This window comes from Chaetura pelagica, unplaced genomic scaffold (genome assembly GCF_000747805.2).
Source record: "Chaetura pelagica isolate M959 unplaced genomic scaffold, ChaPel_1.0 scaffold314, whole genome shotgun sequence".
Lineage (NCBI taxonomy): Eukaryota > Metazoa > Chordata > Aves > Apodiformes > Apodidae > Chaetura > Chaetura pelagica.
This window is the reverse complement of record NW_009953218.1, coordinates 1,169,019-1,187,273: the sequence shown is the minus strand read 5'-3', so window position 1 is coordinate 1,187,273 and position 18,255 is coordinate 1,169,019.

The following is an 18,255-nucleotide window of genomic DNA, read 5'->3' as shown; positions in this document are numbered from 1 at the left end:
CTATCACTGTAAAATTGCACTCATGGGAAACACAAGGAAGAGCTAAGTATAGACCAGCATTAAGTACTGATTTAAATTGGTCTTTCCAGCATTAGTATTTAGATTGTTTATGTAAGGACCATCTAAATGATACACACTCTCATGAACTGAGACACCAATTATTTCCTGGCATTTCCAGCTTGTGAGAAGGAATAAACCTACCATTACCGATTAAAATAAATTCCTGGGTCTGCTGAGCCTGCAGTACTGGATAGTGTACCTTGTGAGGGTTGATGCAAGATTTCCTTCCATATAGCAATAAGTTACTGCATATAAAAAGATTCAGCATATAGATAAAGTTTCCTTTAATCAGTAAAGCCTAGATAACTCTTGGTTTTGTACCTGAAGTGAACAGCTAAGCTACCTCCCACGCTTTTAATCAACTGAATGTATTTTAAAAAGCCATTTCTCACTGCCAAACCAGAACAGACTTCAACTAATTAGTGAGCTATATTTCAAGTCATCAAGACAAACATGTATTTCTAACTGTGTCTCAGGATGAATAACAAGACCTGTATTGGAACAGAGCCAGATCACACAGCTTCTAGCAGTCTTTTAAAAATTTCTTCTAGCATTGCCACAGTTCATGGCCTAGTATCAGTATTCTAAACAGATCTATAAAAAATGGAAATTAAGATGGAGAATTGAAATTGATCTCCAGAACTAGTGAGAAAGAAACCCCATAATTTGTACATGTTGCAGTCTGGATTGCATTCCCTGGTTTGTTTTGTTCTGAAATTTCCTTCTACTTTTCTTCACTTTGCCTCTTACAGCTTCATTTATGAAAAAAGAACGGTTGTCATTTCAAAGGAAGTTATGGCTAGGAAACAAAGTGAAATGACTGGTCAGTGCATCAGGCCCACTGTCAGGATAGATACATCTCAGGATAGGCTAAATTTCCAGAGTGGTCCACTTCAACCCAGAAAAAACAATGCGCTGACAACAGCCCATCCTGGGCTGGCCATGTGTTGCTCACTGACTTCATGGGTAGGAATTGCAGTAAAACTGATCCATGCTGAGGCAGCCCCTACCTAGGAAGGCACAGAACAGAGAGTAGAGGAAGAAAGATGGACTCTTATTAGAATGCGAGGTCCAAGAACAATTTAATCATAGAAACAATCACAGGAGAGCCAGGTTGGAAGGGACAGCAAAAAATCATCTGGTCCAACCTTTCATGGGAAGGGAACCAAGATGAGATTATCAAGTACCCTGTTCAATTACATCTTGAAAACTTGCAGTGATGGAGATTCTACAGCATCCCTGGGGAAGTTGTTCCAGTGAAAAACTGTTCTCACTGTAAAAAAAAAAATTCATTCTTCTATTGAGATGAAACCCCTCCTGGTGCAACTTGTATCCATTGCCCCTTGTGTCTATCCACACAACTCCTTGTGAAGAGTCTCAGTCCCCTTTGTAGCCACTCTAAATACTAAAATGCTGTGATGAGTATTGTCTTCTCATTGTCTTCTCCAGGGAGAAGAGACTGAACTCTTTACAGTCTTTCCTCATAGGGCAGTTCTCCAGCCCTTTGATCATTTTTGTGGCCCACTCTTTGGACCCTCGCCAGCCTATCTGCATCTTTCTTGAACTGTGGGCAAGAGAACTGGCCACAGTACTCCACATGAAGCCTGAGTAGGATGATCACATCTTTATTTTGGCTAGTAATGCTCCTGCAGATGCAGCCCAGAATCCAATTTGCCTCTGTTGCTGCAGCAGCACACTATTGACACATTCAGCTTGTTGTCCACCAGAACCTCCATGTCACTTTCCACAGGGCTGCTCCCTAGCCATACAGATTCTAGCCTGTATTGGCCTCTTTGGTTATTCAAACCCAGGTGCAGGACTTTGCATTTGTCTTTGCTAAAACTCATACTGTTCTTGCCAGCCCCCACTTCCAGCCTGTCCCAGTCAGTGCTTCTGACTTGTCTGCCTCAACACCCAGTTTGGTGTACCCAGCAAGTGTGGTGACAGTGCCTTCAATTCCATTTTCCAGGCAATTTATGAAGATGTTCAGCAGTGTAGAGTCCAGTATTGATCCCTGCTGGACCTCACTTGTAACAGGCTGCCAGCCTGAGTTAAAAAACACTGATGATTGTCCTCTGCATATGGCCAGTTAGCCTGTTTCCTCCCTATCCTTACAGACTGCCTATCCAATCTGCATCTTGACAGCTTGTCTAGGAGAAGGCTGTGGGAAAAAGTGTTGAAACAGTTTACTCCAGCTCCAGATCTGACTAAATACCTATTTGAATAGCTCATACGAAACTTGCTCTGACACTGGCTAGAAAATTGGGTTTTTAAATGAATAATCCAAGGCTCAAATATGAATCTGCTTGGATCCCTCTGCATTACCTAGAAAACACATAAAACCAGATCATGAAAAAAAACAACATGACATTATACCAAATCAAAGTAATTACCTCAAAAAAATATGCTCTTGAGATTTGATACAAGCCACAACAATTTACTTCACTTTGTATTTCACATCCTCTTCCTTAAAGCTTACTAATTTTTAGTCTTTCTTCTCCCAGGCTTGGCAACAAACTCTACAGGCCAAGTAGTGCATTACCAGGGTGGTTTGCATATTATCCAAAAAGATGTGGCCTTAAGCTGTAGGCGAGGCCACCTTAGTGGTAAGAAAAGAAGTTGAATAGAAAGAAACAACTTAAAAGCTTTATTGTTATTTTTCAGACTGTTACTGACTACTGGTACTTCATCAGTCCTGAGAACTCACCCTATCAGGGCTTTATTTTATCGTGCCCCACAAACTGAAAGTACATGTTTCTGACTCCCAATGCATACAATCAAAGCAGTGCACAATAAGAAAAGGGACCAGACAGACAAGGTTTTGTTCAATGTGAACGTAAGAGGTTGGTGGCTATGCCTTAGGCATAGGTTGTCTCAATCCTGCTCAGTTCCAGTATAAGCAGAAGAACTTCAACCTAGATTCTATGATGAGAACACCAAGTAACAGTAGTGAAATAAACATACCAGCTGATTTTTATAACAGCTTCCAATGCAAGAGCAACCACTACATAATTACAGTTTGACAGAAGAAAGAGAAACAATGCAAATAACTAGCATCTGCATTACTTATACAAAATATTGTGGGGAGACAGGATGGTATGAGAGTCACTCCTTGATAAATTCATCTGTAGATAGATATACCACAATTCCCACATAATCTCTCTTATGCTCTTTAATCCACTTTAACTATGCATGCTAATATTGGAGACATTTCCCTAGCTACATTTGGCAACATACTCTGCTATGTCTTGGGATATTCCATCCTTACTGGCTACCTCTAACACTAGTGTAAATCTACATTAATAGTTACCATGCAAGACACTAGGGCATCTTTACAGTTTTCTTTTCATTGCACAACTAAGCTAGAATATCTTCCCATCTGCAGCTAACACATATTTTCTGAGACTAACTCAAGCTATGCTTATTTCTACATAAAGCTCTTTATCTTGCAGGAAAAGAGAGGTCAAAAAATGAACACTGGTTTTATCACTTCTAACTTTTAAATCATATTCATGATAAATCTGCATGCTAGCAGAAACCATTCTTGGCTTCTAAGTTTTTTTTTATCTGTATCTGTACTCCCTGCAAAGCTCAGTGCTGTCAGTGAGTGACAGAGGAGTACAATTGCCACCTATATGCACACACACATAGGGAAGAAGATGCAGCTATGCAGACATAACTTAGTATTGTACTTCCAAGCTTCACTACAAAAATGAAGGGTTAGTTTTTCCACAATAACAGTGGGCAACACTGTCTTCCAGAAAAACACTAGCACAGGTAATGAAGGACTTGAGGAGCAAGTCCCTTTTCCTAACAGCAAGCACCAGCAGCATCCTTGCCTTGTGGTACTCTGATTTTCCATCACCAATTCAAGGTGGAAAATCTAAAGCTCTTTTGGAACTTATCTTTTGCAAGGGGACTGCCCAATGGCACACACAGCTTGATTCAGAATCTAACATAACTTGAGTTACCAACACACTATTTATATAACCAGAAGTGTTTCACCAGAATGACTGATGTTATAGCATTGCAGAAGTAGCCTTACAGGCATGAACAAATAAGTGAGTTTAATCTAGCCAGACTGTTGAGTTAAGCACCCTCCAGATCATGGAAAGTAACACAAATGTATCCTTTGGGGATATAAACTTTAGAAGTTATCAGCCAAAAAAGGCAGTTGTTTCTGTTCAGAAAACAGACACTCTAGATGAATAGTTTATACTGAAAATAATGTATGTACCTGAAGCTGGGATCAGATAGACATCTGTATGAACAACTTTTGTGGGAGTTTATCCTCACTTTCATTATACCATGTTCTCATGGTCCACCGAGTTGGAAAGGACTCTCTAAAGACTGGGCCTGCATTAGCATTAGTAATGATCCAAGTTAATTTACCAAGAAGAGCTGGGACACTTTAAATACAAGAAAGTCTTCAAGGTATTTTGAAGGATTAAAAAGGTAGAGAACAATCACGTATGTTAACTAGGTATATCTGGCAATATTCAGCATGGTGCACAGGTAAGCAGAACAAACCCTAAAGACCCCAAGGTAACATTAGACTGCAAGTCTAACCTCCCTGCCTCTTAACTGGGGAAGAGGGCAAAGGTTTCACTACTTGTTTAGTTTCCCCAAGTTTCCTGCTTAATTGAGGGATTGTAAGAGAGATCATCCTTAGCAAAAGCTACTCAAAATACACTGCTCTTAACAAGTTATCGGAAGAGGTAAAAATCATAGATAAGTAAGCAAACACCTGTTTGAGGATAGCAGCAAGAGACACCAATGGGCACAGTACCTGTGCAGCATTTTTAAATTTAATTTCCAAGTGTTAGGACTCTCCCGTGCTCCTTATTTCCACTTGTCAATTTCCTAAGTGCCAATACAGACAGTCCCATCTCAGCCAATTTGTGGCATTTCTTGAGATACAAAGGACCAGAATGTTTCAGCAGCAGATGCACTATTGCTGACAGTCACCTTGCTTGAGCCACTGCCCAATGCTTCTGGTCTCTTCCCACATGTCCCTTCCTGCAGGCATAACACCACCTCTCTCTCCCTCTCTAAAGAGAATAAATAAATGTAACAATTTCACACTATTTAATAAGCATTTGTCTACTCCCAGATATTATAAGAGTGAACCCAAATTAAAGTCAATACCTTATAAGCAGAACTGTAGGAATAAGTCTTTTAAAAGAAAAAAAAAAAAAAGATGCTATTTATTTGTAACCAAAGCACTTGAGAAGGGAAGTGAGTCAGTTCATGGTTCACATGCTTGCTTATCTTCCTAAAAGTTTACAATTCTTTGATTGATTGGGATATCCATTTTCACAGGACTCGTATTTTATGAGAACAACAACCCTTTCTTTCATATATATATGTGACTCATCACACTGTACCATTTCCAGTTCTCATAATCAAGCTGAGCACACTCCTTATATACAAAACCATGAAAAATTGCCATTCCAGAGTACAGTCTCTACAATAGCACCTTAGAGTTGAGTTGAACACAAATCAAGAAATAAAAATAAATTTAAAAAATCCAAACAAAAGCAACCCAGGAGGGAATACTGTTTTTAAATTAGTATACACTAACCTTATTCAGTATTACTCACTGAGAAGAGAACACCACAGACACATTGAATTAGCCTGACCTGGCCTTCCTGACTATTTACACTAACTGGTCTCATACTCACTCCCAGAAACCAAACAGACTATTTTTCCTTTTCACCAACTCCAGCTTCTATTACCCAGGGTTTTAAAACCTAGTTCTAAAGATTTTTGTTTTATTTTCAGAGAAAGGTGTGAAGCTGGTATCCATCTAGTAATATTCAGAAAAGCTCTTGTATACTTAAAATAATACTACCCATTCACAATAGTACCACTGGATCATTATGAGCAGAGCAATTTCTTGTAACACAAGCAACAAGGAGGGGGATGAGTTGTTTATGACTGAAATTTATCCAGATTCATCACTTTTATTTGTCCTACCCTTTTACCACCAGAGGGAGAGAAGGCCAAAACAGTTCCTATCACTTGAAGGGAAGATAAAGAGTAGAAAACAAAGATAAGACAGGTTCTTGCTCCTAGACGACTGAAAAGCACTGGTGCACTTTGTAGGTTTCAGTGCACTTAAGTGCCACATCAAGAGACTTACTAGGCATACCCTGTAAACATTCTTGGCAGATCCCAGACACTGTGTTTTGTCCAAGAACAGGAAGCTCCAAACTATACACATCTCAACACTGACAAGCAGAGTCCTAAAACTTCAGGCTGTGAGCAGCTTCCCTCAACTACCTCCCCCTCCCTTTTATTTTTAATTGTCTGGAGGGGGGAAAAACCCCAAGATTAACTTTTAAAAAAGAATCCAATCCTTATAATCTGTTTCTGGTTTAGTTAACAAGCTATTTAGTTTAACCAGTTGCTTCTAGATTCTCTTGCAAATAGGTAACAAAATGTCTCCTTAAAAACATTAGTGACTGCCTGTTAGGAAAGGCAACAGACACTGTAAGGAACTAAAATGCAGGCAGTGTTACTACCTACAAACAGAGTAACTTAGTCCTTTGTCTCTTGCAGAAATGTGTTCTGCTGGCCTTTGATTCCTAGAACGCAACTGTGTATCAAAGCAAGCTTTGTCCTTTAACCTGCTTTAGATCCACCATGATTAGGCTTTATCAGAAGCAGCCAGGTTAGATGTTGATAGGAGTGCATGCAAGGTTCCTCAACTTTTCTCTAACTGTTCTTAGAAAAAAGAATATTGGACAGCCTACACTTTTGAACTGACACCGTATATATTGAGAACACAGTTCACTTTTATTTTGGCTTTTGAATAAATGTTACTTTTTCAGATTACTCCAGCTCTGTTTAAATGCCCCACGTAACTTCAAGACCCACGCATATAGAGCACATTGGCTAGGAACAAACAGGAAACGTAACTCAACTATCCTAAATCCACTGTGAGTTGAGCATGTTAGACAGCAGCTACAGTCATTTAACTGAAGAGCTCCAACTGCCATGGACTGACCTTTCCCATAACAACAAGTAAGCCCTAGACATCAAACTGTAGAATCATCTGCTCAGAAGCACCCTCTAACCTCCTCCTCACGTCTGAACCACGGCATAGAATGTAAGAGTTACTGTGCCAGAAGTGGAACAGTTTACAGGGAGGAAATCTCTCAGCTGGGAGGGGAGGAGAGCTACAGCCAAGCCCTACGAATTATTTGCTTCCCTCTCCAGTAGCTATCTAACTAAGTTCAGAAAGCAGAACTAGCAATCATGTGGATATCCAGCTTTCAATCCATGAAAGTAAACAGCCTTTAAAAAAAAATAAATTAAAAATCTAGATCTCTCTTCTATGCAGAAACATGCATAGAACAACTACCTAAGGAACAAATGCTTCAGAGTAAGAAGTCACATTTTGCCTATAAACTAATTAATGTATTATGAGTAGGTCTTCATTTTACTTATGTGAACTATCTAAACACACAGTGCCATACATATCGTAAAGCTTTAATTAGGCAACCTTGAGAACCAGCAACACTAGCAGCTCCAAGCATCCACAGGCAGAGATTCTAGGCAGAAAAGAACCCAAGGAGCACTGTTCTTCTCCTTTCATAGGAAGTGAATAAAAAGCTACTGGAAACACTTTTCTACTAAAAAGCCTCATACCCTGAAGTGGAATAGCAAGGATGTGTAATTGTACTCTCTTCAAGTTAGAGGAGAATGCAGACAGATTGCCCATCTGAGTGAAACACAGGCATAGAATAAGAGTGTTATCTCTTTGTAAGTAAGTTTGCAATTAGAAACCATTTAAAAATCAACAAATATTAACAACCTTGTACTGAAAGGGCAATTCAACCTACATCACTGATCACAAATATCAATATTCACCCTATTTTCCCTATTCCTAGGGAATTAGAGGTTCTGTAGCACGACCCAAACACCAGCAAAGGTAGGCTGTGACTGGGATAATAGAGACCTAGTCTGGTGTTTGAAGACCCATAATTGAAGGTCCTCTCTTAATTAATGGTGCTTCCTCTTTTTTGCTTTATTAGAGAATCTTTTTTTTTTTTTTTTTTTTTCCTGTGCTACTCTACAGCATCTGGAGAACAGCAGCCTGAAGAAGAAAATACTTATTTAGGACTACTGTAAGTCAGTACTGAGTATAAAAAGTAACTTGAAGTGAGCATGCACATTTAATTTGCCCCTTGCAAAAAGCAGACCATAAATTAGAGTTAAATTGTCAGTACAGCTATGAGCTATACAAGGGATCACAAGCCATGCTTCAAGATCACACCTCTTACTTACATGGCTAAAAAAATCTATTTCCAATGCTCCAAAAAAGCAGAATCCTACATTAAATTAGGGGGGGAAACCACAGCAATTTATCTGTCCGTAGTGCACTTCGCATCCTGTGCTCTGTGTTTGGTTGAGTTTTAAAAAAAACATCTACATGCTTACTTTCTCAACAGCAGCTGAAGGATGTGGAGATAAGACAAGAATCAAATTGCATCCATCAGCTGCAATTGCTGATCCTATGTTACACAAGCTCCCCAGCATTGCTGACTTCTCTGGTGTGAATCACAGAATCGCTAGAGTTGGAAGGGACCCCTAGAGATCATCTAGTCCAACTCTCCCACTGAACTAGGATAACCCAGAGCACTTTATCACAATATCCAGTTGTCAGTTCTGTCTACCTCTAAACAAACATGGAAAGCTGCAAACTCTTGCTGAGAGAAAAGTGGGTGGCTGCAGGTTCAAGGCCTTTACTGTTCTGAAGAAAAGCTTGGCATGATGTAACTAGACAACTACAAAGCAAGGGGTAGAGAGAAGGCAGGAGAGCAGACATTTTTCCTGCAACACTGGTTTTAAAATAAATGCTGCTCATAGAAACAGTGGCCTATTTCCAAATAGAACAGGTCTTTCCATTTCAAAGTTGCAACATACAGATTCAAGGACTATGTAATATTTTTTATATGAGAAGTGTTTGATTTATGTTGCTAGGATAGGTTCCCTTCAAACAGTTGTTTGAAAATCTTTGTGTTTGTTTTAGGCTAGGACAGAAATTTCTGATGCGGTAGGTTTGCCAGAAAAAAATAAATAAACAGATTCCACAAGACTTTCTGTAGGAAATGTTTTGATTTTTTTGCACAACTCATAAAAATACATACACACACTTCCATTATTCTTTTTAGGTGTAGGAGACAGAAAGCAAGACAAAGATGACTGACCAATTCACAGCAAGCAGAAAGAAGAGAAGATTTAAGCAAACTATTTGACTTTCACTGCAAGAGAACAGGAACATTCTCAGAGTGCATCTCTAAGAGTAATGTCTTGACAATCTCTTAACCATCTGCCACTGACCAAGTTACATACTTTTTATAAATTATTTGTGTAAAAGGCGTAACCAAACGGACAGGAAAGCAATGTAAAGTCATGTTATCATCAGACAAGATCTAGGTACTTGGCTATTGGAAGACTGCACACAAACTACCTGTGTCACACTACAGTAGTCAAACTACTACTGCAGACAGCAGAAGTGCTATGGCTTTTCTCCTATAAGTAGACATACACAGGATTCACGTTTAAAGTAAATACATTGCTAGAGGATGCAGTCAGAGGAAATATGACACTACGTTTCAACATGTACAGACTTTAGTTTCACTTAGGACAAACACAATATTAAAGCTAAGGCAGTAATGGCAAGTTCTATTTAAGCACATGGTTTAGAGCAAAACTCAGCTGGAAGCTGAAGATTTGTAAAACTACAGGCTAATACTTCCTGTTTTAAAAGTCATAGTTTAGCCTTGAGTAGATAAACACTGAAGAGCCAGTCCTCTTCCTCCTGGTTTTTTTTTCCCCATCAGTGACACAAATAACATGCTGCAAATAAGGGTTTACAAGGCTGTAAAGATCAAGTCCATCCATGAATCCAAGCACCCTTCCAATAATAAAATAAACATATAAACCTACCTAGAATCTCCTTGACCTATATATGACACAACTGCTGACAAAGACTAGAACAAAGATGGCTATGGAGAAAGGCACCAAAAAGAGCAAGTGGCAGATAAGGGGGAAATAATTTCAGAAGCAAAGCAGGAAAGAATGAGTAAAACTTTAACTATCGTAAAGTTTTAGTATGCCCATTATTAAATGAAACTCTGGACTTGAGCCAAGTGACTTCAGTATGCATGACATGAGGCCCTCAGAATGGGAAATGTCTCATTCTTTCTCATTTCTAAAAATGAACACTGAAAATCTCAATGCTTATGTTATCTATACACATCACGCTTGCATCATGAGCCTGTAATTCACAGTACTGAGGAAGTCTGTGGGGTGGGAGATGAGGGGGAGTGAAGGGGAGACACCATCAAGAACTGTAGACAGGAGGAAAGCCATCTGCAGCAGTCATTCCACTGGGACAGACAGAAGGTAATACTCTACTACACAAATATACCTCACACCATGTAATCACAGAAAAAACAATTGCAATATTCTCTTCAAAGACATCACATTCCCTGTGGTTTTTCCTTTGGACATTTAAAAATTTTATTTTCAAGACAAAAAGAGTTGTCTTTTTCAGCTTGCTTTTCTTCTTCCTTTTTGAATGCATTGGTACTTGCATTTGATTTGTACAAACATGTAGTAATGGGTAACACTGAGAAGCTTACCTCAACGTACGCTGGGCTATGTATAACTTTCTCATTCTATTTTTGTACAGTGCCAGGACTCCTGAAACTAACTTGTTAAGAACAATTCCAGTAAATATCTTCTGGATACATAGTTGTGTTTTCTTTCCTCCAACAGTGAAGCTTGTTTTCTGGACCTTTAAACAAAGTAAAACCATCCAGAATACAAGTGTTTCTGATGTAAATTAAATAAAATTTACAGTGATCGTAGTAACCCAGGGTCCTTCAACACTGTATCACAAGAAATGTCTGAATATAAGTTCCTCTTTTTCCCCAAGCACACCTAATTTTTCAACTATACACACAGACTACCAATGTATAGATAAAACAAGTACAATACTTGGTCTTTGTTATCACATGTTTTCACTGGAGTGCAACAAAGGTGTAGTTAGCACTTCCTTGTTCAACAGTCATCCATAAAAGTCTAAAAGTATCAGTCCCACTGTATCAGAAAAGTCAGGAGATTTAAACTGAGCCCTGGCATATCTAGGGCACACATTCCACTGAAGTTCATGCAGAACACTGTCAGGGACAGGTTAATTGCCTAGGTTCCCTATTAACCCTATTACTAGGCAGGCACACACCTCCTACTTCACTACCGCTGTCCTGATCTCTACTGCACACTTTTGCTGAAGTCACAGCTGCTTATCACATGGAAACCTGGGCAACCACCATTCTCTTCCGTTTTCCAAGGAGCAAAAGCCAGGAATGCAAGCAGGATGGAGACATAATGAGCTCCAACAGGCACCTGGTCTGAGCCACTGAGAAACCTGGCCTGCTGGGAGCCCCGCAGAGTACACCTTCCCTAGTAGTACAGAGTCAAGCAGCCATGCAGAAGTTCTGCATGAGCTTTAAAAACCAAACCTGCCAAACATACACACCCCTGCATACTCTCTGTTTATAGAGCAGGGATAGCAGACTGCTAGTAAGTGAGGTGTTTGGGTTTGGTTTTTTATTAGTGGACAAGTGAAAGCTTGCAAAGTGCTTAAGATTAATGGATGGAATGTGCCAGTTCAAGGGCAATAGAGAGTGCAACTGAATAGTAAGCAGCAGAATAGCGTGATTGATCCACACTGTTCTCACCTAAAAAAGCTTTCAGGACAGTTCTTTTGCAAGAAGCAATTTCTGAAGATTTCTAATGAAACCACAATAAAATCTGGTCAGTTTGGTTTTGTTTGCTTTTTGTCTCTCCAATGACAGAATCTGCCAAAGAGACGTTAATCCATTAAGTCAACTTTGAAGTTCTTCACTAGGTAAAGACAGAGGTTCTTTTTCCTCAGTGAGCAGGAACTAGCTTAAGGATGATGTTTACAACTGTTTCAATTTGACTGGAATTCTAAAAATGCAGACTGCCCTCCAGAAAAGCTAGATCTAAACCAAGCTGTAATTGGCATGCTATCACTTTATCCAGAGTATATCTGAAAAGAGTTTTTAAAGAGTGTAGATCTACTACAAAAGTCACTCCTCTCTTTCAACAGTCGCCTGCCTTTTTTTCCCTTAATAAGGTCATCAGTTTTATCTATTAGAATCCTTAAATGTGCTTCCCACCACCCTCATTTTCTTTCCAAAGAGCAACAGCATGGTATCTTCAACATTGAAAAGCCACAGATCATAGACACAAAACAATTATTTTCTTTTTTGATAATTAAGATTTGCTTGTTGAAGAGTCAGTCTGTTTTTCACTGGGGTGGCATTAAGCAGGACAGGTGAACATGATTACACCAGATCCCATTCTCCAGACTGACACAGCTCTGCAGCCTTCTCTATTACTGCGCAGGGCACATCCTGTGCCGAGGTCGGATACCGTGCGCGTTAGGAAACAGAGCTCCTGCCAAAGATCTTTTATGAGCTTATTCAACAACACATCTGAAACAATATAAAAGAATCAAGGTGTTTTCTGGGCCATTGCGCATCTCTGCCTACCTGCTAATAAGACTGTATTATCTCTCACAAACACCTACAAATCTTGAGGGATTTGAGGTCACCTACCAAACTAGACCAAAGAGGTACCACTCAGTTTTGCCAGCCAATGGACTACATCTTCTTAAGCTCCCTTCTCCCTTCATTTAAGGATAATAGCTTAGCATATAAAATGCATCATTAAATATCATAGCTTCCAAGTGTGCAGACCTGGAGAATGAACAGGTTATTGCCAGTCTAGAACACATTGTTCCCAGTAATCTGGCAGAGGTGTTCCCAGTAATGTGGGAGAGGTGTTCCCAGTAATCTGGCAGAGGGGCACTGAACTTCCACGTGGTGATGTAAACCACCACAAAACAAATTGAGCATTGCTTAGTTTGTTTTCCACTTAGGCTCTTGGTACTGGTTCTGTTGTGTACCTTATTGTTATAGTCTACATACATCAAATAAACACATTTTGTAACTCTTGCCTCAAATCTATCCATGACAAATGATACTCGATGGTCACCTTTTAGGCAGAAATTACTAGTTTAGTGGGAGAGGGGAAAGCACTCAATTTCTTTAGTTGTAGCAAGGCTTTCAACAGAATCAGTTGGAGGAAACCTCTGGAGATCACCTGGTCCAACCTCCCCTGCCCAAGCAGGGCCACTTACAGCCAGCTGTGCAGGACTGTGTCCAGATGGCTTTTGAACATCTCCAATGATGACAATTCCACAACCTCCCCGAGCAGTCTGTTCCAGTGCTCAGGCACCCTCATAGTATCTTTGTAAACAAGCTGGGAACATAGGAATTAGAGGCTGGGACTGAGCAATCTGTGGTTCAAATTATGGCAAATCATTAACAGCATTTCTCAAGGGTCAGTACTGATGCTGGTACTATTTAACATCTTCATCGGGGACAGGGCTGACGTTCAGAGGGGCCTTGACAAGCTGAAGGAATTTCTGAACTGAAAGCTTATGAAGTTTGACAAAGGCAAATACAAAGCCCTGCATCTGGAATGGAAGAACCCCATATTGGGATTACCAACCTGAGAAGATAACCCCATGCTCATACAAGCTGCAGGCTGGCCAGGTTGTAGCTCTGCAACCTAGAGGTTGCAGGGTGTGAAAGCAATGTCCAGGTGGACAAGATAAATGTGAATCAGTAGTGTGCTCTTACAGCAGAAAAGGCAACTCTGTATGCTGGGCTGCATCAGCAAGAACATAAGACAGGATCTTGAGTAAAATTATTATTGCCCTCAACTCAGCATTAGCAAAGCTACATCTGGAGTACTGTATCCAGCTATGGATTCCCCCAGGACAAGAGAGACACCACTACACTGGAAGAACTCTAGTAGAGAGCCACTGAGATGATCACACTACATCTGAAGATAGGCTGTGGCAGGTTGGTTGGTTCAGCCTGAAGGATGACACAGCTACAATCTTCCACTATCTACAGGGACATTATAGAGGGGGCACAGCCATACAATTCTTAGAGGTGCACAGCAAAAGGGCAGGTAACAACTCAAGGAAAAAAACATGAGGGAAATTCTAAACAGATGCAAGAAAACACATTTGCACAACAGAGATAGTTGAGCACTGGAACAGGTACCCAGAGACCCCGTGGAATCTCCACCCTTGAAGATATTAAAAACTTTGGTGTAGAAGACCCTGAGCATCATAATCTAACTTTTAAGTTAGCTGTGCCTTGAACAGGAGCTCAAACTAGATGGCCTCCAGACCTAAATTACATTACCTCACGAGGTTCAACAAGGCCAAGTGCAAGGTCCTGCACCTGAGTAGGAGCAATCCTCACTATCAATACAGGCTGGGCAATGATGTGGTAGAGAGCAGCCCTGCAGAAGGGGACTTGGGGGTACCAGTGGACAAAAATCTGGAGATGAGCAAACAATGTGCACTCACTGCCCAGAGAGCAAATTGCATCCTGGGCTGAACCAAAAGGAGTGTGGCCAGCACGCCAAGGGAGGTGATTCTGCCCCTCTACTCCACCTTCATAAGACCCCACCTGGAGTCCTGTGTCCAGCTCTGGAGCCCTCAACACAAGAGGGACATGGAGCTGTTGGAACGAGTCCAGAGAAGGGCCACAAAAATGATCAGAGGGCTGGAGCACCTTTCCTATGAAGGCAGGCTGAGAGAGCTTGGATTATTCATCCTGGAGAGGAGAGGTCTCCAGGGAGATCTCATAGCGACTTTCCAGTACATGAAGGAGGCCTACAGGAGGGTGATGAGGTCTCCCCTCAGACCTTCTTCCTCAGACTAAATAGCCCCAGTTCCCTCCGCTGCTCCTCATAAGACTTGTTCTCAAGGCCCTTCACCAGCTTTGCTGCCCTTCTTTGGACACTCTCCAGCACCTCAGTGTCCTTCTCGTATTGAGGTGCCCAAAACTGGACAAAGTATTCAAGGTGTGGCCCCACCAAGGCCGAGTACAGAGGAATTATCACCTCCCTGGTTCTGCTGGTCACAGTGTTTCTAACACACCCAGGATGCCATTGGCTTTCTTGGCCACCTGGGCACACCGCTGGCTCATATTCAGCTGCTTATCAATCAGAAACCTGAGTTCTTTTTGCTGGACAGCCTTCCAGCCACTCCTCCCAAAGCCTGTAGTGTTGCATGGGGTTGTTGTGGCCCAAGTGCAGGACCCGGCACTTGGCCTTGTTGAACCTCATACAATCAACCTCGGCCCATCAATCTAGTCTGTCCAAGCCTCTCTGTAGAGCCTCCCTACCCTCAGGCAGATCAACACTCCCTCCCAACTTCTCTGTGTTGTCTGCAAACCTACTGAGGGTGCATTCTACCTCCTCATCAAGATCACTTGTTGATAAAGATGTTAAAAAGAAGTGGGTCCGATACTGAGCCCTGAAGAATCCAACTTGTGACCAGCCACCAGCTGGATTCTTGTTGTGTCAGTGTGTTGGGCCAGTGCATGGGGCTTGGGTAGTGGGGGAAGGGCCACAGGGGTGGCTCCTGTGAGAAGCTGCTGAAAGCTCCTCCAGCTCCAAAAGCTGGACCTGCATCTGGCCAGGGCTGAGTCTATCAACGATAGTGATAACTTCTATACAGTAGCATACTTAAGAAGAGGAAAAGGAAACTAAAGAAAGACCTGCAGGGGAGAGGAAAGGGGGAGGCAAGAGCAATAGCTGAGCAGAGATACCAAGCTCAGTGAGGAAGAAGGGGTAGGAGGTACCCAAGCAGAGGTTCTCTTGAAGCTCAGGGTGAGAGAGCAGGCTGTCCCCTGCAGCCCCTGGAGAAGCGTGGGGGAGCAGCCCATGAAGGACCTCAGTGGAGCAGCCCATGAAGGACCTGCAGCTGTGGAGGACCCTGTGCCAGGGGAGGTAAGTGTGCCTGAAGAAGGCCAGGACTCCGTGGGGAGCATTCTGTTCCTGAGGAACTGCACCCCATGGGAGGGACTCATGTTGGAGGGGTTCATGAAGGAACGCTAGAACAGGGGAAGATTGTGAGGAATCCTTCTACTTGAGGAGGAAGGAGTGACAGAAAACAATGTGTGACAAACTGACTGCAGCCCTCATTCCTTGCTGTGCTGCACTGCTGTGGCGGAGGAGGTAGAGAAATCAGGAGCAAAGTAATCTGGGCCTTGGAAGAAGGGAGAAGTGGGGGAAGGTGGTTATAAGATCTGGTTCTATTTCTCATTGTCCTGCTCTGATTCGATTGGTGACAAATGACACAGATTTTTTTCCCCAGATCCAAGTCTGTTGTCCCCATCACCATACTTGGTGAGTGAACCCTCCTTGTCCTTGTCTTGACCCACAAGCTGTTTGTTATATTTTCTCCTCCCCATCCCACAGGGGGGAGGACTGAGCAAGTGGATGTGTGGTCCTTTGTTGCCATAGAAGCCTAAATCACAACATGCAGCTTAACTGAGAAAAGAGGAACAGAACTTCAGCCCATTGACCAAAACAGAAACTTCATTTTCACCCGAATTATATAACCATTGTTGCCACAAAGCTTTCCTTCCATAGAAGCAAAAAAAAAAAAAAAAAAAAAGAGACCCTAATTCAATAACATCCCCTACCACATTTCAGAGGACTCCAAAGGCACATTTCTTTACAGAGGTAGAAATCTCTTCTTATCTAGAAAAATTAAAAGACTATAAAACACTGGGAAAAAAAAAAAAAAAAGCAAGCATGAGTGATCACCTTTTTGTGAATCATGAGGTGTAGCTGGCAGAGCAAAGGAGAGCCCACGCAATTATCCTCTCTCACACATCTGGCAAAGCAGAAGGCAATATACCAAAATCTGAATTAAGTCTCAATGCATTGCTCAATCACAATCAAGAGATGATGCGTGTTCCGTTTTCATGCCGATGGAACTCAGACAAGTTGAAAGCTTCACGTTAGCAACTTTCAGATGTCTAGATATTCTAAATCCAAAATTTCAATCTCTCAGGTTGGATGAAAGGTTTTGTCCCACTTGTACAAAGATACACCAGCAGAGCTCATGCCAGAAAAGTCTATCATGACTGTTTTCCCTAAAGGTAGAAAAATGAGGATGTGGATAATTAGTAGTTTGTACTGGAGGGAACTGAAAGGGACCAGCTTTCTCTAGCGTGGATGAATAGCACAATACAACATGATTCTGCCTTTGATGAAACCGAGAGGAACACAACTTAAAAAAACCCTTCAAGATTCCTTGTCTCCTGTGAGTATTCCCACAATGACACCTTAGAAAACATAGTGCAGACAGTGCACAGGCACAAGATCACATATCCATAGCAACATAACAGCTGTTTGGTACCTCACTGAAACAGAGCTCCCTTTTCAACCACAAGTTATGTCTCAGACAAATACAAGTATATTTTTAAAATCTGAAGACACACACAGCAACGCAAGGAAGGAAATATAAAAACTACTAGCACTCTTCATTACTATTTACCTAGAAGGATTTTTAAAACGTAAGCAGACTTTATAGAAGATCTACAACTCCCTCCTTCCAGTGCTCTGAAACAGGATTAGAGGAACAGATCAAATTTGGAAAGAATTAATTTAAATGCCTAGTTTTATAACCTCTTACTAAAGCTATTTAGTTTTCTGAATTGAAATCTACCTTTTTTTTTTCTCTTAAAGCCAGACAGATATACATTTTTTATATACTAAGAATTACTAAGCTTCCTAATCTCTTTAAACAAATGAAAAGGGGTTTTTTTTGTGTTTGTTTTTGTGTAGTTTTTTTTTCCTAGAAATTTATTGTAGAAATAAAAGAGAAATAAATTCAAATACCTATATAAGGTCATAAAGGTGATTACTGATTTCTGCAGAGTTTGAGACTGAACCCCCATTCTGCATTTACAGCACAAGACCTCGCACCGAGATGGAATTTTAAATCCTTTTCCTAGCCTGTCAAGAATTACCGAAATAACAGGTAAAGCCAAAAGAGGAGGTATTTTTAACACAGCCACAAGTCAGAAAACACCCTCCTGTTACGGCCCCACGTCCGACGGGCCCTCGGCAAAGCGGGTACCACACGTTAAGCTCTTCAGGGCAGCCCTGCTTCTGAAATTGCCACTCGGGAGGTTTCCGATTCTCAAAAAAAAAAAAAAAAAAAAGGGGGGAGGGGGGGGTTCTTGGGAGAAGTTCTGCCCTTCT